The 22,481-nt window shown below is 38.3% G+C and overlaps 1 protein-coding gene and 1 long non-coding RNA gene across 3 annotated transcripts in view; one reads left to right on the forward strand and one right to left on the reverse strand.

Annotated features, from left to right (window-relative positions):
- Nucleotides 1–22,481, reverse strand: part of TRAPPC3L (trafficking protein particle complex subunit 3L) — a 50,784-nt gene that overhangs the window by 21,704 nt on the left and 6,599 nt on the right. The window lies entirely within an intron of this gene.
- Nucleotides 16–19,789, forward strand: LOC134758769 (uncharacterized). 2 transcript variants are annotated; one of them, XR_010134351.1, is made up of 3 exons: nt 16–2,724; nt 15,988–16,136; nt 19,626–19,789. It is a non-coding gene; the product is annotated as an uncharacterized lncRNA (long non-coding RNA). The 2 variants fall into 2 exon arrangements; XR_010134350.1 differs by lacking the exons at nt 15,988–16,136; nt 19,626–19,789 and adding an exon at nt 2,855–3,126.

Genomic DNA, 22,481 nt, shown 5'->3' on the forward strand with positions numbered 1-22,481 from the left:
ATATATATATATATACAGAAATATATATTTATAACTGCATTGATAAAAGGTGAATATATTAGCATTTTCTTCTACTTAAAAGTTTATGTATTTTCTTCTGATTTTAAAATAAATTAAAAACATTTTAGTGGGCCCTTGCAAGTATTGTGGGCCTTAGGCACAGTGCTTACTAGGCTGTGGGTACGTCTTAGTGCGTTTGGGCTACTATAACAAAATATCATAGATAGGTGGCTTATACAAAATAGAAATTTATTTCTCACAGTTCTGGAGGCTGGGAAGTCCGAGGTCAGGGTGCCAGCATGGTCAGGTTCTGGCGAGAGCAATTTTCCAGGTTGCAAACTGCTTGCTGACTTCTCAGTGTCCTTCCATGGTGGAAAGTGCAAATAAGCTCCCTTGAGCATTGTTATAAGGCACTAATCCCATTCCTGGAGGTTCCACCTTCATGACCCAATTACTTCTCAAAGGCTCTGCTTTTTAGTACTATCAGCTTGGGGGTTAAGATTTCAACATATGAAATTGGGGGAGACACAAACATTCAGACTATAGTATGGTAAACTGACCTTGACTAAAGGTCTAGGGACACTGTCCAAAGCAGTACTGTCTTAAAACTGTATTGCATTCTTACATTTATCAGAAATAATGCAAATCTTGCATTCTACAATGTACTATATCCATGTTAGTATGTACATATATATGAGTATGTGTATATGTACATAAATTCTCCTTAAATCTCTGAGAAGAATTGTGCTTTAAAAAAGAACTGTTTTGTGCTGTGTCTCATACCTTACAGTGGGAGTCTATGTCTCCTAGTTTGACAAAGCTGAATATTAACTTCTTATTAACATGAAACATGATGGCAAACTGAATCCTACAAGTATAGGACCCAGAACATATCTATGTTATTGTCATGTACAAGAAGAAATATGTATTTGGTCTTTCTTCCTATTCCTGGTGCAGAGCTCCTAAAACCTTTGGGACCTCCGAAGTGATGTGTCTGGTAGTACGCGAATGAGATGACTGATAGTTAGGGGCTTCTGAATGGCCTCAGAATGGGGTCTGGTTGCCAGGGGAACCAACCATGTGTTTAGAGGGTTGGAACTTTCAGCCCCACTCCCAGACCTTGGGGAAGGAAGAGGGGCTGAAGGTTGAGTTGATCACAAATGGATAATAATTTAATCAATCATGCCTAAGAATAAAGCTTCCCATAAAAATCCAAAGGACAAGGTTCAGAGAGCTTCTGCATTGCTCAGTACATGAGGAGTGGTGCGCCCAAAGGGGCCGTGGAAGCTCCGTGCCCCTTCCCCCAAACCTGTTCCTGTGCCTCCATCTGGCTGTTTCTGAGTTATATTATTTTATAATAGACTGACGATAGTAAATAAAGCCCTTTCCTGAGTTCTGTGAGCTGCTCTAGCAAATGATGAAGTCTGAGAAGGAAATCATGGGAACCTCTGCTTTGTAGCCATGTCAGATAGAAGATGTGAGTAACTTTGGGACCCACTGCTTGTGACTGGTATCTGAAGTTGGGGGAGGTCTTATGGGACTGAGCCCTTAACCTGCTGGGGATCTGCACTTAATGCCGATTAATGCCAGAAGTGAATTGTATGATATCCAGTTGGTATTGGAGAATTGGCCAGTGTGGGAGAAAACCCACACAGTTGGTGGCAAGGAGTGTTCAGTGTTGAGTGTGAATGTCAATAAAAAAAGGTTTGTTTTTTCTACATACAATAACTTTGGGAACTTAGAGGTGCAGGGTCAGACGTCTGTGTGTGTATGTGGCAGGGACAGAACAGGGATTAGGGATGTGAGGGGGTAGAGTTTTCAGAATAAAGGGAGAGAAAATTCAGCAAAGAGTTCTCCTTCTTAATCTTTCTTGACTTAAAGTTTGTCTGCCCTTAAGTGTCTTCTGAGCTGGAAAAAGACATATAGGAACTGGCCGATGCCGATGCCTCTCTTGCAGTGTGTGAGAGGCTGAAACAGAAGTTCTACAGAAGCAGGTTAGCTGTAAGGAGCTGAGGATTGAGGAGTCATATCTGGGGAATATTCCTGCCACCCTCAAGTCCAGGGACTTTCTGCACTCAAAAAACTTACGCTCATGACAATGACTGCCTCATTCAAGAAAATCCAAGCTGACTGGCAAGAAGCCGGCAGCCTGGGTACTTGTTGCTGCAGCTTAATAAGTAGCAGAAGAGCTCATCCTCCTCCTCTGGAAGAAGCCACTTAACAGGTTCTCGTCCTGACTCCTAAATTCCTTAACAGTCCTTTACTCAGGAATAAAACAAGTCCAAGAAAACTTATCTGTCCCACAAATAGTCCTGGAGGCAGTGGAGTAAGATAGGGAGAGCAGATTGGTGTCTGCTCTTGAGTATCTTGAGGGAATGGGTATCTAGAGGCAGCAGGATGAACTGGCTTTGATAGCAGAGACTTTAAAATGTGTGGACCATTAGTTGTCTTTGGATGTGCTCCCTAGAGGCTGTGCCTGACACAGGGAGCTGTGTATACATGATTTATTAAAAGGAAATCCTCTTAGGAGAAACGTATTAGCAGGATAAACACAAGAAAGAATTCAGTTACAAGTGGAGTCTCAATCAATCCCACAGGAAATTCTAGGACTTCAGCCTCAGCTTGACCTACGGGGGGCTCTGGAATGTCAGCTTTCTCCTGATCCCAACTGTGCTCTGGGGCTTCCATTGCAGCCAAGAGAGAGCATTCCCCGGAAAACTCCAGGTGAGGAGTCTCCAGTGGCCCAAGGGTGATCCTCCAGAGGAGGTTACACCGCAGAACTGGGACGTTGGCACCCTGAATTTGGATATCTAAAGAGGACACCCAATGGTCATACTAATGTCTGCCATAACAGTCTCTTCTAGGTCTAGAATTGAAGCATATGGAAGAGTCCTTGGGCTAGAGCCAACCCAAGCCCAGGCTGACTCCCTTTTTATACTTCTAATTTTCCCTGAAGATCTGGTCTCCCTACCACCACTACCCTGTTACATAAGAGGAAAGGATTGGAGAATGCTCTTGAAAAGAATGTGATGCTTTCCCACACAAGGAATATACTCAAGGAAAAACTTCATGGCACAAAATGCTGATTCTGTCTAATTTATCCCATGAATAAATTGTGTACACATATATATGATTCTTTTGTTTTTCCTGTGCAGTTCCTTCCTTTTTTCAGGCTCAACCACTTAATTCAGCTTTAGGATACATTCAGCTTATTCATATCAAATATAAAGTGGGGGGAAAAAGGTATTTAACAAAGATTACAAAAATAAGGCATGGCAGACAAATCACTACATAATTCTATGCATTATACCTTAAAGTAATATATTGTAAAATATATGTGTCCAAAGCAACTTTTAAAATTTTTGTGCGGTTTTCTACTTGAGACCTTTAAAGCATCACCGAAAATGTATACATTTAATGAAAAAACGATGACATTATTGATTCAAATTAGTTGTTTCAAAGCCTGATGATCCACTGATTTACTCTAAAAACTGGTTAAAGCAATCCAGAAGTCACTGGGTAGCAGAAAACTGCTACCGCTTCTCACATGATATATTTCAAGTACTTCAACTATTAACTATATTATTCTATTTAGACTTTGGTGGTTCCGAATTCTCTAAGGTAATTATTTTAATTTTCTAATATTTCCCTCTCATTTTTCTCTCTTATTTTAAATATCCCCTGTTGTACAAGCCAGAGGATATTAATTTCCTTTGTGGGTAGTGCTTGGACTTCTCTGATTTTAGATCCCAAAATCGTTAAGAAAAAGCTAAGAGGTTGGCACGAGAGGTTGGATGGAAAGCATCTATCTGTGTTTGTCAGTAGCTCTCGATGTTGGCTGCACATTGGAATCACCTGGGGGCCTTTGACAATCACAATGTCTGGTCCCATTTCCTGAGAACCTGATGTAACTTTTCTGGGTTAGGGCCTGAACGTTGAGATTTCTTTTAAAAGCTTCCTAAGTGATTATAATGTGCAGTCATGGTGAAGAACTACTGATTTTATATGGGGAGTCAGTGAAGGTGGTGAGGGGCTGTGAAGTTGAAATATTGGAAATGTTATCTGGATTTCAAACAGCAGAGTATGATAAAAATTTAAAAACTGGCTCTCCAGGAAAAAAGAGACATCCTAATATGATGTATTTGCCAATATACCATGGGTTTTCTTGGGCTGGGATGAACTTTTGGAAGTTTTACAGTGAGCATTTTTTTTTTTATGAATTTAAATTGGTTCTAGCTAAGCAATTTCGGAATATCTTTGGTGTACCTGAGTCTCTCATTTTAATAAACGTAACAGTAGTATGTTAGTCAGGGTTCTCCAGAGAAACAGAACCAACAGTACAACAGTATATATCATACACATATATGTATGTGTGTGCATGTGTGTGTGTGTCTGTATGTCTGTGTGTGTATGCGTGTGTGTGTGTATATATATGTGTTATATATATGAAAGGGGATTTACTGTGGGAATATATATTATTTATATAACAAAATATAACAAATAACAAAATATATGTGCTATATATATTGTGGGTATATATATATAAAACAGGATTTATTGTGGGAATTGGCTCATGTGATTATGAAGGCTGAGAAGGCCCATGACATGCCACCTGTAAGCTGGAGAATCAGGGAAGTGTGTAGGGTGGCTCAAGTCCCAGCCTGAGGGCCTGAGAACCAGGGGAGTTGATGGTACAAATCCCAGAGCCAAAGGCAAAGGAACCTGAAGTTTTTATTTCCAAGGGCCAATAGATAAGGAGAAGATTGGTGACCCAACTCCAGGAGACAGAGAAAAGATTGGTGACCCAACTTGAGTGGAGAGAGAGGGAGAGAGAGAGAGAGAGAGAGAGAGAGAGAGAGCAAATTTGCCCATCCTCTCCCTTTTTGTCCTACCCAGGCCCTCAATGGATTGTATGGTGCCTACCCAGGTTAGGTGAGGGCAGATTTTCCTTACTCAGTCCACTGATTCAAATGCCAATCTTTTTTGGAAACACCCCTACATACATACCCAGAAATAATGCTTTAATAACTATCTGGCTACCCCTTAATCCAATCAAGTTGACATCTAAAATTAACCAGCACATGTGATAAATTAAATATGGTTCAATGGCTCCTTCTGGCAGATATAGTCGTGTTATCCTCACTTTGAATCTGACCTTATGAACCAATAAAATATGGCAGACATGAGGTAGATTGTTAAGCAGTATCACAGTTTATGCCTTGGTCTCTTACAATGTTGCAATGCTCAACAGTCTGGTAAAAGCCACTATGTAAGAACTGCAATTACCCAGGGACTACCAAGCTCTGAAGAGGCCCAAGCTAGCCAGTGGGAGGAGAGAAAGAGAGATAAAAAGAGAGAGAGAGAGATCCCAGTGGCTCCAACTGTCCCAGATATTCTAGCTTAGGGGTCAGGCATGTGAGCGAAGGAGCCATTTTAAACGTTCAGGCCCCAGTGTATGTGACATGGAGAAGAACCAGGAAGTCCAACCAACAGTGAGAACAAAAGGCCCCAGATCTATGACCCTAGTCAAATCATTGCAGCCATCTCCAAACATTTGACCCACTCCAGTGGAGGCTGCAGGCTTTGTAGAGAAGTCCTTGCCATGTCCTATCCAACTCCATGACCCCAAAAATCATGAGCTTAAATACATGTTTGTGGCTTTAAGCCACTGAATTTTGGGGCAATATGAAGCGATAGAACCTGAACACTAACATGAAAATCAGAATTTATAAAAAGACAAAAATTACAGGCAAATTGTATTTATACATTTATACATTCTCCCTATGCCTAGAGAGCATTTTCTTCAATCATGTTTTCTTTTTCTTTAGGTTCCAGTTAGCAGTATAGCATCTATAGCATGACTTGATAGACGCTGATAAGTAGCTCTCTAAAATCACTCCACCAAAGCTGGAGATTCACTTTTAATTATTTTTGGTTAAATTTTGTCTGAAAGGAACACAAACATATTATTGGGAGGAGTAACACATTAAACTATTATTTGTCATTAATATCTACGAAAAAATAGCAAGTGAGGGTTTCAGACTAGGCTGGCCTTCAGTAAGCTGGAAACAGATTGTTCTTCTAGTTGTCTCTCAAAATGTTATCTTCAGACTGTCAACATCAGTATCACGATGAAGCTTGTTAGAAATGCAGAATCAGACAGTATCTAAAACCTGTTGAGTCAAGCCTGCAGTTTAACATGATCCTAGCTGATTCCAGTTCAAGCTAAATCTGATAACCCTAAGGCAGTGGTTCTCAAACTTTAGTCCATATAAAAATCATCTGGAGGGCTTATTAAAATGTGGATTGCTGAACTCCACCCCCAGGGTGTCTGATTCAGTAGGTCTGGGGTGAGGCAAGAGAATCTGCGTTTCTAACAGGTTCTCAGGTGATACTGATGCTACTGATCTAGGGACTACATCTTGAGAATAACTGCTCTACAGCACAGAGCAGGCTATTCTGGGGAAGGCAGGCTGTAAGAAACTCAGAATCCTGGCCTGCAATCCAGATCTACTGAATCGGTCATCAGCCCGTCCAAGACTTTGGGGTGCCTTTCCATTCATTCAAGGATACCTTTCTATTCAAGGATATATTTTGTCCTTTAGGAATATTTTAAAGTTTACTTCACATAAGTTTTACATGTTTCTTGTAAACTCTATTTGTAGGTGTTTTCTTTGTTCCTATTGTAAATGGTTTCTTTTTTCCACTATATCTTTCTAAGTGATTGTTGTCTGAGTACGTGAAAAGCTATTGTCTTATGCTTATTAATTTTATCTCTCTACTAATTCTTTTATTGTTTGTAGGGCTTTTCAGAATTTGAAAGTAAACATTTTGCAACCTTTGATGACAAAATGGATCTAGATAATAAATAATGAATTCTAAACTATTAGGTGAAAGCAGAATGGGGTCAGACCTATGCAATTTGAAGCCACTCATCTATATTAGCATCACTAAAAATCAAAGCAGATGTTACGTGCCTTATGAGGCAAGGCAAGAATAAGTACATAGTATCACCTGTGAAATATTGTTTCCTAAGAAGCTAAACCTAATCAAGTATTTAGACATTACTGCTAGTTTATAGGAAATGTGAGCAACAAAAAACAAGGCAATTAGCACCACAAGAAAACAACCAGGTACATCTAGATCTAACAGAACATTCCATTTTACAGATGACTCAGTTTCCCCACAGATTAACAGTATTAAAAAAGGAGAATAAAGGAGATATAAGTGACTTAATAACCAGATATGCTATATAGACCTTATTTGTATCCTGTTTCCAACAACCAACTGTAACAAGATATCTTTGAGATATTTAGGAAAATATGAATGAATATTAGATGATTTTTAGAGAATTATTAATTTTGCTATGTGTGATAATGGTGTGCTGGTTTATGTTTTTTAAAAAGTCCTTCAGTTAGAGATAAATATTTAAATATTTATGTGTGAACTGCCATGATGTCTAGAAGTTTCTTTAAAATACTCTAGAAAAAAGAAAGTTTAGGGAGAAAGCTGAAAGATGAAATAAGATTGGCAAAATATGGAAACTATTGAAGCTGGACAGTAGGTACACGGAATTCATTACATTATTCTCTTTACATTTGTATATGTTTGAAAAATTTCATAAGGTACACAACAAAATAAATGATATGGTCACCTCAGTTATTTTGCTGAAGTTTTGTCAATCACCTCCTGCTTAGCTGGAGTTTACCTTCTAGTATCATTCTCAGCAAAGGCTCACCGGAGTGCTATTCTATGAATTCTTACATATTCGGCCTGTTGGCCTGTTCTCGAATTGAAGGACAGCTTGTCTGGTTCATACTTTCTCTACGTGAGTGTATTGTAAGCGTTACTTCATTGTCTTTTGTCATTGAATATTGCTGAGGTGGCCACAGCCTGATGTCTGATGCCATCTTTATTTCTTTCTTTATTACTAACATGATGTTTTATCCTATATTCTCATTGGTTTCTTTATCTTTCACATCCAAAAATGTTAAATAGGCCTTCAGGTAGGTCTTTTTGGAACAATTTTTCCTGCTACAAGTTTACTCTTTCATTGTGGAGAATCATTTTCTTATATTTCAGTAAAAGAGTTGGAAAATTTTCAACTTATTTTCCTTTCTGTGCTATACCATTTTCAAGAAACTATATTGTTTTGAATTTAAAACTAAACCACTCCTATGTTCCTATTGGAATTTCATTAATTTAATTTAAAAAACTAAGTTAACTTGAAGTCTTGGCTCTTGTTTCATCTAAGTTTCACAAGCATACTGGGAGGGAGGTATTACCTTTTCTATGTTTATAAATAATGCTGGAGTCCAAAAAGGCTAAGGTGGTTAAGCCACTGTTAAGTTATTGAACATCAATTTGGACCTACATTTGTCTAATCCTAATTTCCATCACACAAATTCTGCCTCATTTTAGTATATTCTTGAGTGTTCATATAACTTTTCAAAGTATGTTCCATCATTTGTAAAATGAGGATGTTGAATTAGTACATCTCAAAGTCTCAACTCTGTTGTCCTAAATCTTACAGCCAGTGGTGTGTGAATTCCCAGCCAGTTCGATTCTTAATGTCCTCTTGGGAATAGAGGTCTATCTCCAAGTTTCCTGGCCTCTGTCTAGGCCCCTGGATTCTTTCCCACTCTGAACAGCTTTTCACCTTGGGTTTCTAAATATTTAGGATAGTTATGCTCAAACTATGCTCCTACTGTATCAATGAAGTAAACTTTCCATTTTATTTTTTTAAAAATTTCCTTAGATAAAAATGACAATTGATATAGAACGAATTTTTAGCAGTGGAAAGTTTATAAAAGATTTCAAATAGTCCCCAAACTTTAATTTTTATATATTTTAGAGTCCACCTTTCTTTCTGTCTGGCCAACTATCTTTTTATAATTTCAGGTTTCCTGTACCTACAGCCACAACAATGCCAGGGAGAAATCTTCACAAGTTTTAAATTGCAATGAAAACTGAGATTAAAATGGGAAAATGAATTAATTACTTCACCTAATCACATTCACTGGGTCATTTCAAGAAATAGGATTAAGTCAGCAAAGTAAGAACTCATGATATTGAGTAACTTTGCTTAAGAACAGTACCTTAAGATATATGCATTATTTGGCAGTTTATAACCTATAAAATGGTGACTAGTTGCATTGTAAAAACATTCTGTGCCTATATTTTATCATAAAGAGATGTGCTTCTGCAATCATAATAATTGCTGATGGTTTCAACAGAACACAGTTATTTCTCCCAGGGGTTTTGTTGGTATTTGTGTCACGGAGGAAACATGAGGGATAGTAATCAGTGTTTTAAAAAGGGTTACTTCCTTAAACAGTTGGCTAACTATGAGTGGGTTTCACCGACCCTATGCATGAAGTCCAGCAATTAAAGAAATATATGCTTACAAACTGATCGATTTCCATCTTATTTTGAGAAATGTCCTCAAAAACACAGCCTCCTTCCCTACCTCTTTCCCTATAGACAAGTTTGTTGTCCCAACTAAAGGTGAGATGGACTTTGTTTCAATCAAAACTGTTCCACTTTGATCATATCTCTCTAGTGTTTTCCACTTTTTTTCCAAATGGATTTTTATTGTATTTGAAGCATGTAAAAGACATAAAAAGAGAGGTAATTAGGAGAAGAATTTGGATGGAGGGTCTGGAGGCGTGGCAGCCTTAACCTGCAGCCTCACTTCTATAGGAATCACCCTAGAGTTCCATAGAACAGAGTTAGGAAACTCTTGTTCTAAACAGTGGAGGCCAATTAGGATCACTTGGAGAGCATTTAAAAAGTTCTAATGCCTGTGCCTTATTCCCAGAGACCACAATTTATTGGGTCAAAAGTAAGTTCTGAACGTCAGGATTTTTTGGAAAGCTCCAGGTGATTCTATGCAGGAGCTAGAATTGATAACCCTTGCCCTGGAGTATCACTGAGAGGTCAGGGCAAGTCTAAACCAAATCTTACTTCTGACACAAACTAAACATCACACCAGGCAGCGATGGCCTGGGATTTGGTGTTCCTGATGTGTCTCTGAATCCTTAGACCCAGACAGATCTTGCTTTAGGGTTTTGTTCCCCACGGTATTTTCTCCATGGTTTTCTTTTCTTAATAAAGAATTTTATTGTAAATAGTTACATTAATAAAATGTTCCCAAAGCTATTGCTATCTTCAGTCCACTTAGGTTTGTTTTAAAGGACTTAAGAATATGCCACCCCAAAATATTGCCACTTTGACATACATATTCATTATTTTGAGTTAAAGGCACTTGAAAAGCAGCAGTCACAAGGTTGCTCTGACCTTCCTGCTGTTTCTTAAAGGCAGGAGAAAAAATTCCCATGTGAAGGATATCCTCCCTGTACTAGAAAGCAAGCAACATTCTTATCATCAAGGAGGGGCAATTGAGGCTGAGAGGATTCTGTACAGATTTTATTAAAATAATTCTTGTCTTCTTGCCTCCCCAAATAATTTAGTTGCCTTTTCACAAATTACTATTCTTTGTCCAATTCAGTAGGTAAGTGTTCAACTCCTTGGGTCTCCATTTCTTTATTAAAGATTCCCGGCCGGGCGCGGTGGCTCACGCCTGTAATCCCAGCACTTTGGGAGGCCGAGACGGACGGATCACGAGGTCAGGAGATGGAGACCATCCCGGCTAACACGCTGAAACCCCGTCTCTACTAAAAATACAAAAAATTAGCCGGGCTTGGTGGCGGGTGTCTAGTCCCAGCTACTTGGGAGGCTGAGGCAGGAGAATGGCGTGAACCCGGGAGGCGGAGCTTGCAGTGATCGCGCCACTGCACTCCAGCCTGGGCGACAGAGCGAGACTTCGTCTCAAAAAAAAAAAAAAAAAAAAAAAAAAAAAAATTCCCATGCTATGTATTAAGTAAATGTGTATGATTTTTTTCTGTTGATCTGTCTCATGTCAATTTAATTCTCAGGACAACTTTAAAAAAAAATCCTAAGAGGATAGAGGTGAAGTTTTGCCTTCCCTACAGTTTCATAAGTCAGTTTCACATGAGTTTCATCCAAATAACTTAAACAGCAGAAATAAAACCAATAATCTTCAATGCAAAGGCAGGGCAGCCTAGATATTCATGTGCTGGGATACCCAGAAGATTCAAAACTTCTCCCCTAGGAGGGAGAGCATTTGGACCAATGCCTAATGCATGCAGGGCTTAAAACCTAGATGACAGGTTGATAGGAGCAGCAAACCACCATGACACATGTATACCTATGTAAGAAGCCTGCGCGTTCAGCACATGTATCCCAGAACATAAAGTAAAATTTAAAAAAACTTCTCCCTTAGAGCATTTTTAGTAATAGAGCAAAAATGACATCTACATGCAGCCAGATTTCTTGTAAGTCCTGATTATGAACAAAAATGGAAGATGGACATTCATAAGGAAGTTGAGAGGCAGTGCTAAGTTATTTAGTGACTTGCAGAATTTACTAAGAATCAACCCCTAAGAGATTCTTCTCTGTGATGAAAGAAAAAATAATATTATACAAGTGCAGTCATAATAAAAGTTTAAGGGTAATTCCCCTGCAGGTGCTTTGCCTTCATGTTGGAACTCTGCCATAAACAGTGGATGTGGCCTTCTGGGTTTGATCCAATCAGTCTCAAAATCCACAGAGCTTGTGGCTGTACACATATGCTTTTCCACAAAAGAAAATTTCCTACATTTTTCCTTTTTCACCCCTCCCAGAGGTACAAAGCGGAATAGACCAAATGGGTGAGTGATTACATAAGGCAGTTCTTGCCTACTCAGTGGGGAGAAACAAGCCTAAGTGGTTATGCTTGTTTAAACAAGTTTCATATTTTTAATAATCTATCTGCCATATTTCTGGCCCAAATTGTAAGATGTCTTAAAATAATTTATAAATTGCTTTTGCTGTGAATATTCATCATTTTTTAAATATTGAGAATTTTATTACCACAAAGAATTTTTCTTTCCTTTTAATTGATTTCCGCTCCCTTCTCTACTCAAAACTGCTACTAAATAGGAAAATGGTCTGACCTTCAGCTAACTGTGATGCCAGCCTTCTCTGGAATGTTGTGTTGTGTTGGGCTGTGACTTCCATGGAATTCAATTCCTGTTTACCAAGGGCTCCCACTTATTTTATTTTAATATAGTATGTTGAAAAGAGTGGAAAAAAGAAAAGCAATTCAATAGGCTCTTACAATTAGGTTTTGAGTTAGCCTTTGAAAAACAGGACGAGCAAAGAAAGATTTTATTTTTAGGCTTATCTGATAAGCTTCCTTTGTTGTTGTAGTTGTTGAGGGATTAAAGGGATTAGTAATCTTAGGAAAATGTTGAGAATGAGGCATATATGGTGCTTTTACCCTTGGGTCCTCCCCTGCCTATACTGTGCTGAGAACTGCTCTCTCTGACCGGGTCTCCTGTTTCTACCTGGTTGGTTGTGAACATGCGTTCTCCACATTTGTCCTGACTCTTCAGGTGAATAACTGAGCCTTTCACTTGGCTTTGCTGCACCCCTTCAGCTCTGTGCGTGGTAAGGAATGCCTGGGTTGCAAATCTCACTAGACCCTGGGGATTCTGCTCCATTCCAATACCTGGGTTTCCTACTTCAATCTTTTGGCTGGGGTGGGAGGCATGTACAATAACAGCTAATTTCTCAAATATCTATTTACATGTTATTCTAAGATAAGACAGTGGCAAGATATTAAAAAATTTTAGAATCTTTGTAACTAATGGAGTCACAACTGTTGGCTGTCTAATGGAAGTGAAATATGGGGTAGCCTCCATGCACCCTCCTGCTTCCCACCCTACAGTTAGGGATTTCCTGTCAGGTTGCTTTTGGTAGACAGAGCACTGTGCTGCTCGAGGTAAAGTAGATTGGAGCTGAGTGGAAGTTGTCCACCATTCGTATCTGCCTTCAGTATCTATGTGGAGAGCACAGAACCCCCCTCCATGTCCTGCAAGGCAGAAGTTACATGTCATCTGGTGAGGTTGACAGGTAGGCAGTTGCAGTGATGTGCCTTCCACCCTCATGAGGTGAATGCAGCATGAATGAGTCACTTTTTGAGAGGACCATCAGCAAAAATCAGTCTCCACAATATCAGTGAGAGATTTTAACCAAGTGAAGGGCAGAGATTGCATGAAAATAAACAGGTTCCAGGTCTTTTATTTTATGGCCCCCAGGCTGCATTTCTGAGCCTATACCATAAAGTAAGTTGTTGTGTGTAAGAGAAGGAGTGTGTGCGGAAGAGGGTTGAGGAATGGAAAGCAACTCTAAAACTGAGTTTTACATATTCATCCTAGTAAAAGAAAGAACATTCAGAGGACAGGAAAAAAATGCCTCCCCATTTTCTGCACAGCATTATGATGGCAGCAAAATTCAAGTGTTGTGCATCATACTGGGTGTGTTACAACTAGACTTAGACCCAGAATTGTGAAATATGGTGACTTTTAGAGAAGTATTTGTTTTTAAGATGCATGTTATTTAGAAAATGAAGGAAGCCAAATATAATTAGAAAAAAAAAAAAGCAAAGTAAGTAAAATACAGAAGCATAAGGAACAAACCACCCCCCCTCCTTTTTAAGAAAAAGGAAAAAACAGCCTAAGATATGTTACTGTCTCTGACTTGAATGCCCTGGTTTAAGTTCATTTCATCTGGGCACTTTTCCTATTCACATTAAAAATCAGATTGTCTCTGTTAACATTCTTTGAAAAAAGAAAACACACAGAATGTCAAGAGAAAGGACTGAAAAATACTTAGAAAAAAGAGTAACAAAAGAAAAAGCCCCACAGGATTAGATGACCAGAGCAAACTTTTGTAATCGGTTCCTTTATAAGAAGTTCAAAGGGAAACCTAATACTATCTATTGTAGCACAACATCATTTTTCTTAGGAGAATTTAGTTATCTCCCTTCTACCAAAGCGTTCCTCTGAGCTCACTGTTCGGAATAATGTCTGCCCCACTCTTGCTAATGGTCTAAAATATTTACTTTGCATTAACAATGTAGTTTCACTTGACTGCTTCCAAGTGCAGAGTCATTTTATTTTGAAGTGTTTGCTTTCTTTATTATTATCTGCAAATGTATAACAAAGACAGTTTTGTCTACTTCAGTACCTTACAGTTAGCATACTAAATGGAGTCTGCAACACTAGTTACTTGCCCCAAATTCTAGCTCTGAAACAAAGAAAAACAAACACCAGCATCAGTAACATAAATAATGTGAGCAGAAGGTTCATAGATAAAGTGAGACTCATATATATATGTATGTTACTAATTTCCTAGACAAGAAGAACAAGATATTTGTCAATTACTTTGCCCTGTTTTGGAAAATCTTGGAATGTTTTTCATACCCAGATTCCCTTCCTGAGGGGCTCCCTATGATCGCCATGTTCTATCTAATTATCCTGCCATTCTGGCCACAGTTAATGGATTAGGGTGGGCATTGTGAGCCTGGACAGTCAGTTCATAGCTTGGCTAGAGCCCTGGAAGTGACCTAGCATGAAACTCTACCTAACACGGGGCTAATGATTGGCTGGACAGGTTAAAGACTCTCTTTTTGGGACTTTAAATATGAAACACATACAGAAAGTCACAGTTTGGGTGATTGGGCAGAATGCAAATCACACCCAGAGAAAAGAGAGTAAGCAGAAGCCATGAGGCAACAAAAACTGTGAAACACCAGAAGCAGTGAGGTGGAGAGAAGGAAAAGAAAAATGGAAAGATATTAGTAGGTAATTATAAGAGCAGAACAAGCAGAGAAGGGTTGAGTCATGAAAATGGCACAGGACTGAAGTAGAGAACCACAAAGGCTTGCTGCTGAGGGTTCAGGATAGACTAAAACTGTAAGGATTTTCCAATTTTGGTTCTTTCATGGGGTCTGTTTATCGTGTCCCAGAATATCTCTACAATAAACCCTAAAGGTCTGACATAAACCGAATGCTGGTAACCTAAAGGAGTCTACCTAACACAATTTGGCTCCATGATGAATTTTAGGATAATTTTCAAGCATTTTCCATAATAATAGGAAATGCACTATGTAATGATTTGGTTACCTACTTAATATTTGCATTTTAAATCACAATTGACCTCAGAGTAGCAGAATGAATATCCCTCTTCTGAAACCTTCTACACTCATAAAATAAATAATGGAAAAAACAGTAACAAATATATAATTTAATATAATTAAATTTTATTTATATTTAATTTATATTTAATTTTAAAATATAATATAATAAACAATAATGGAAAAAACAAATGTTTCAATAAAATTACCAAGTTGAGTTCGCTGTCATTATTTAATAAGAATCAGTTATTGTCCTGTTCAGGATCCTATCGCAGTTTAAATATTGTTGCTGTGGATTCGTTATTGTGAACAACCAGGTACTTTTAGAGCACTGATTTTCAGTGTAATGAATATTGCTTGAAATAAGAGGGCTGCTTCTGCATGTAGTGTTAGTATTGAGCAGACAGGGTAGGAGTCTTTCATTTAGAGACAAATGTGGAGCACTGCCCTCTTCTGGACAGACTAGGAGGAGCAACAGGGTGTAGATGTGAAAAGTTCTAGCATTTTCTCTCTTTTTTGTCTTTTTTTTTTTGTCTTTTTTTTCCTTTTTCTGGAGAACGGGGTCTCGCTATATTGCCCAGGCAGGTCTCGAACTCCTGGGCTCAAGCTATCCTTCCGCCTCTTGCCTCCCTGAGAGCTGGGATTACAGGCGTGAGCCACCGCGCCCGGCCAATTTTTCTAGTATTTTCTAAGTTCACTTTAACAGTATTTAATAAATGTCAACAGGTGTGGATTTACCTGGTGAACCAAATCCCAAGAATGCTATAAATGATCCCTCCTTTGGAAAAACTTACAGATCTGATGGGGAAATGAAATTGTAAATGAAAGGCAACTTCACTGGCTAATACAATAAAGAATCAAATTAAACAAAATTTACTAGTATTATCATAACTTTGGGAAACTGTATTACTTCCATTTTTGTGAAACATTTTTGCTTTCTTTAGATGGAGACTGGAACTATGTACAAAATAAGCTGGTCAACAGCAAATCGTTGGAAGATCAACAGGCACAAAACACGATAAAATTGAATCTCAAACTGATTAAAACATTAAACTAAAATGCAGACTTACATTGCTCTGCTTTCATAATAAAGGTAGGTTAAGTAAGGTTAATCATGGGTTCCCTTACCTTTACAACGTTGCTTTGTCATTTTTGCTTACTTATCTTAACACTACAACTCTTGCTTCACATAATGCAAACTAATTATCTCCCTTTGGCACAGAAAGATCTAATGAACATTTCAGAACGTCAACTTGGTTAATTTAAAGCCTATGAGACCCACTGGCAGGCTTTAAGTCTAAGCCCCCAGCTACATCTTTCACTGGGTGGTAGCTTAAGGGCCAGTCTGCCATTTATCCTTGCATATCACCACCTTGGGCTTCCAGGGAAGAAAGTATAAATTATTGGCGGGTGATATTCTGGAGTTCTTGGCCACAGTGTCATTTAACAGCACTTCTAACAGCAGTCAAATAGAGACAGTAGATTTATAGTCATTGGAGGGATTGAGAAAGCGAACATAGATTTGGTTGCAGAAGTTGAAGAAATTTGTAGGAAAAAAGAGGTAGTGGTTGTATTTAACAAATTTCACAGTATTTAACAAAAAGTCTTTATTTCAGAAGAAAAGTTTGCACACTGAAAATTGTGCTCTTCAGCCTATTTTGTGTCTTCAGTGACAAGAAGTTGACACCACTCTAGCAAGAAAAACACGTGGCTTCCTTTGCCACCTCTTCCTTCCACCAGACAGCTAGAGTTGCACTGAGTGGCCAGAATAATTCCAGCGTGAGAGAGCAGGTAGGATAGGGTCAAACGTGAGGCCACCAAAATTTAAAACGGCAATAGAAATGTAAGTAACAATCAGGTTGGCTCGGCTCATGCCTTCTGTACTGGTTGTCAGATTATTATTGCCTCTCAGCTTAAAACCTGCTGTTCAATGCCCTACTTGTAACACTAGAGCTCCATCATGCAGACATTTCTCCTTGGCCAGAAGAAGGTGCTGCAGGGACACTGCAGGAAGAAGGGGCTTTTCTTCTGTCTCTAGCGTGCCTTTTGTTGGCTTGCTCCTGCTGTGAATTGTGACTGGCAGGGCATAGAATACCCAGTGGCCTTTCCTTCTTAACTTGCTACTTCCAGCTTATAGTTGTCTTACTGTCCCCATCAGCCCACTTACACCCTAATGGGAGTTTCCTGATTGCAAGGTTTAGCCCATTGTTCCCTGCCTGCAGTCTGAGCCTAGCAACACAGCGGCGTTCTCCACTATCCATGGTCTGTAATCATACCTTCCCCAAAAAGATTTGAATCCCAGCCTTAAGAAGTGGAACTCTGTCTAAAAAGGATTCCTCCTTTGGGTACTCACTCTCACCCATAAATTCTGTAGTGCGCTTTTTTTTCCCCTTTCTCAGTAGCTAATCCCCTATAAATAGCTAATAATGTTTTATATTCAACCTTTCATTCTGAAATGATTGTGTGATTCCTGTCTCCTGACTGAAACCTCTCTGGCTCACCTTCCAAGCTGTGGGACTCCCCTCTGAAAATGTCTAATAAAATCAGATTTGGATATCCTTGTTGAAGTGTCAAATCAGTGCTTCAAATCTGTATTGGAGATTGGAAATCTATAACCCTCATGCTGTCTCCATTCTAAAGTAGCTCAGGAGTTTTGGCTTGAAATGTTTTCATTCGTCCTATAGATTCAGTCATAGCAGTCTTGTGCATTCAGATCAGAAGCAGAAGAAAAAAATATGACTAGTATGATTTGCTGAAATTTTTCTGTGTACACTCAACTCTAATCTCAAATGGACCATTTTATTGAAATAAAAATGATTCATCCACTGGGAAAAAAATTCCCTCTGCTATTTTGTTTTCTCTCTGGATTATGTGCCTAAATCTTTTGCCCTAGAGTTTATGCTTACAAAATTCACCACTTAGATTTACTTCCCTGCTTTAGGCACCCTCATTCATATTGCTTCCTATGACCATTTCCTTGATTTTTTATTACTCATCCCCCAAAATCATTGCTCACATTATTTAATTAAGGTAAAATTTCAATTTATACTATAAAAGGAAAAGTTCTCTTCTTTTGCTTTCCAGAATTTCCAACAAGTACAGTATATTAGATGCTGATTTTTTTAACCTAAAAATCGGGGTTTCAAGTTTTTTAAGTCTTTTCATGCTGTATTTAAAAATCCCTTCTTACTGTGACAACAAAGTAATGTGATATTTACACTGAAAAATGATAAATTCCCCCACGTCCCTCAGAGTAATCATCATATTGACATGGACCTGAGAGCAAAAAGCTTCTCAACTTTGACAAACATAATTTGTGCAAGGCCAAGCAGTTATAAACATTGTCAGTAACTAGAAGGTATGGATGGATGCTCTGCAGGAGGCTTTGGAAGCTACATTCACCACACTCAGCTATTTATGATTATAATTCAATGTGCAGATGATAGCTAGTGAAAGTAACACCTGAAATTCAGGAGAATGACAGCTGAAAGAGGTCTCTTCTGACAAATATGGAAACCGAAGTTTGGACAGCTTAAGCAACTTGCTTAGAGTCACACAGTGGGAATGTGGATCAGCAGGATGTGGACTCTTCCCTTTTAATCTCCACTACATTGGACATGGTTAGGCCAGTGCTCATCTACTGATTAGGATCACAGCTCTTTGTGTCCAAATTACTTTCAAAAGGCAACATTATTATAATTATTGTCAAGCCTAGCCTTTATAATCATCTTGACTTAAATGATCAAGTTTATCTCTAATTAGCTTCTCCTAATAACAAAACTATTTTATCATAAATGTGTTTGGAAACCCTAAAATATATTTTGTATAACTAAGGAGGTTTTTTGGCTCTTTGACCAGAGACAGGTGCAATTGCACTTTCTACTTTCCCTTATAATAAACAGAAAGACATATAGGTCTGTAAGTAACAGTTGAATTATCTAATATTTCATTATTACAACTAAAATCAGCTATGGTAATTCTACTGAATATTACACATTTTCATTTAGACCAACTGCAAAATTTTTCTCAGAACAATTATCATAGTAGAAAAAAAACTTTAAAGATATATTTTAAACAATTAGTTTGTGGAAAAAACACTAGAATAAGGTCAGAAGAATTAAATTCTAAGCTGGCTTTTCTTACTATGTGTCCACGGTGATAGCAGATAAGTCTCAATTATTCTATCAGTAAAATGGGGCTAATGATAGATGATAGATGTTCTTTTTATTTCACAAGGTTCTTATAAGGGAAATACAGGTAATAGGTAGGAGTTACTTTGAACTTTTATAAAGAAAATATCAATGCTATTAAAGTTTTTCAATACCATGTTATAATGCTGACTTACAAATGTTCAAAATAAATTAGTATGTCTTATTTAATATTTGTAGTTGTACTTTGAAGTAACTACTACAAAAAGTTAAGTTGTATATTATAAAATTCTGTTTTAAAAATGGATGAATTTTAATGTTGTAGGAATGAGACTTTATAATTAACTTGGCATCTTTTTTTTATATAAAATGCAAGGTCAACTAAAGATTTTTGCCTTCAATGATTTGGCCACTGTCATGGTATTTCTTTTCAGACCACTAGATGGCGCAACTTAAGGTGTACTACTTGTTAAAAGACATTGTCAGAGGCCTAATGACAGACCGACCTCCTCTTTGAAGAAAAAAAGCAAGTGAGGGAAACAAGAGAGGAATGTTACGAATACCTGAAGTTACACAGTCCTTCTCTCGCAAAGGCAGAGGCGTGCTGAGTGCAGTGTAAGTTCAGGAAACCTGTTCCTACATGTAGTCTTTTTACTAACTCAGAGCGAGAGATCACTTCTCCTGTCTGGGCATAGGTTTCTTCATCTAGTCAATTCTCTTCAAATGCATTCCTTCTCTCTCTTTCCTTCCCTGGAGACAGGACAGAGATCATGAGTTTTATGGGTGCCATGGTCTCTAGGTGCTCAGTACTTGAGACGGATGATGATGGTGTTCGGTAGAAGTGTGTGGTCTGAGAGGGGAGCCAAACAAATTTTACAGCCATTACGTTCTATTCTTGACTCTGCCATGCTCTGGGAGCAGCATGTGACTACAGTAAACTTCTTCTGAACTTGGCCTAGTTCTCTGTAAAACTGACTGTATCATTTGACATCTGCCTCCTCTGAGGAGAGTTTACAAGGATTAATAAGATAATGCTGCCACAGGCCCGACGTTTGGATGAAAGCTGCTAATTATTAACAAAGCTTCAGTGGGCAGGTCCATAACTAAAGTCTGACCTTTCATCTTTGTCAAAGTGCTCCTGAAATGGGTGACATTAGTGCTACAAGTAAAGGAACATTTTGTTGGAGAAGTAAAAATGATCAAGAGGAAGGAAATCAGGCCTTTGAAGGAAGGTGCAAAGAGCAGGGACAATTGTCCTACACTAGAGAAGGGTGAAGGTGATGAATATTCTCCTTATTGGCAAGAAAGAACCTTGCATAGGAGTGGAAGTGGATCTTTTTCCTGTTCACTGAGGACAGAAGACACAGGAAGGAATTCATCAGAATGGTTGATAAGACATGAAAATCTTAGAGAAGGGATATTTGGAAAGCAGATGTTGTACATTTTTCTAATAGGGGAGAATCAAGCAAACTTGTTTCTAACTTGGTGAAAATTGTGTACCATTAGGAGGTCAAATTTCGTTAGAATCTTCTCTACTCTTTTAAAGACAGAATATGGTTTCTGAATATAATTTCTAAATGGGGAACATTCTGGGTTTTTTTCATGGGTCTTTTCCTGCTGAGATATGAATTCATTTTCTTTCCTATGCTCTCCATAGAACATTTCTTACTTGATTCCTCTTCAACTTTTTCTTTTTTAATCTGGAGCATTGAAAGAACTCTTGTTCTATTTCCACATATTGAAGACTTCATTGTAAGGTAAAGCGAGTAGTTCCTCATGGAAGGGACTCGAGGAGCCCTTAAATGCATTGGGCAAGGTGAGGAGCATTCGCAGGCTACCTCCTGCAGAAGAAAAGCAACTTCCTAAGGGGCCTGAACAAAAGACTGCTTTGATTCCTTCTTCCTCCTTCCTCCCCTCTTCCCTTCCTCTTTTCTTTTCTTTCAACTAATTTTTATTGAGTAAATACCCATTAAGAAGTCCTACATTAGGCCCCACATAAATATGTACTTCCTATTGGCATATTTAATTTGGCTTTCAGCTCTGTAATTTTCCTGAGGCTAATAGAGAATGGAGAATATCCTGGTTGAGGACCACAGGCAACAAGAAAGTTTTACGTGAGACTTCTTAGCCACCTCTGGGAAGGATTTATATGGGATATTTGTTAGCAGCTATTTTGAAGTTAATCATAATAATTTTTAAAAGTTACCGTTTTTATTTTCTACTAGAGAAGCTTTGTTCCTTTATGTTCTTCTGATTAAAATGAATATGTGGAATTATCTCTTCTGATTCTCTTCAGAAGCTTTTCAGTGATTTGGATGTTGCCCTCAGCGCTAATAATAGACAGTAAGAAAAAACTGGAGAATCCTCCCATGTCACTGCACTATTCTAACTGGATGAGCCAATATTCTCTGGGCCAAGGGCATTTACGGTATTGAGCATACTTCAGATAATCTCTGACCGTACATCGTGTGACAGAATGTAATTCCAGCTTCTCAGCAATGGGGTTGTATATGCCTCTACTTCCGGTTGGTTACTGCTCTTTTTTCAACAGATATTTTTTGTTCTGTTAATCATCTTCCTAAAAAAAATTAGTGAATACATTAATAAATGGAAGAAGATACATATACAAACATATCCAGAGGAATGAAAATTTTTGCTAGTTATGCTAACATATCTTTAGAATGAAGTCTCCAAATTGCCCTTGAAATTATTCTTCAAATGTTCAAAGCCTAATAAACAACCTTAAACACATGAGTCAGGTTTTATTTTCCACATTATATAAGTTTTCAGATTATTGGTCAATGCTCTACCGCCTTATTAATTTGCAAGACAAAGTCTTAAATCTTTCTTTTTTTTTTTTTTTTTGAAACAGGGTCTCGCTCTGTCACCCAGGCTGGAGTGCAGTTGCATGATCTCGACTCGCTGCAACCTTCACCTCCCAGCCTCAAGCCATCCACCCCTCTCAGCTTCCTGAGTTGTTGGGACTACAGCTGTGCCACCACGCCTGGCTAATTTTTGTATTTTTTTTTTTGAGGTGGGATTTCACCATGTTGGCCAGGCTGGTCTCGATCTCTCCATCTCCTGAGCTCAAGTGATTTGCCCACACTAAGCTAATGGGATGAATTTTGGCAAAGATCAAGAGGGAGTCATTCTCAAACCAATCTATCCTCATTATAGAGAGACTGTGTCTTACTAATCAAAAAGCCTAGGGGGCTACCAACTAGAAATGCAACAAAACACAACCATCTACATTTATATATTACAAGTATTTACTTTCCATTAAAACAGCT

Source organism: Gorilla gorilla, chromosome 5, assembly GCF_029281585.2.
Source record: "Gorilla gorilla gorilla isolate KB3781 chromosome 5, NHGRI_mGorGor1-v2.1_pri, whole genome shotgun sequence".
Classification (NCBI taxonomy): domain Eukaryota; kingdom Metazoa; phylum Chordata; class Mammalia; order Primates; family Hominidae; genus Gorilla; species Gorilla gorilla.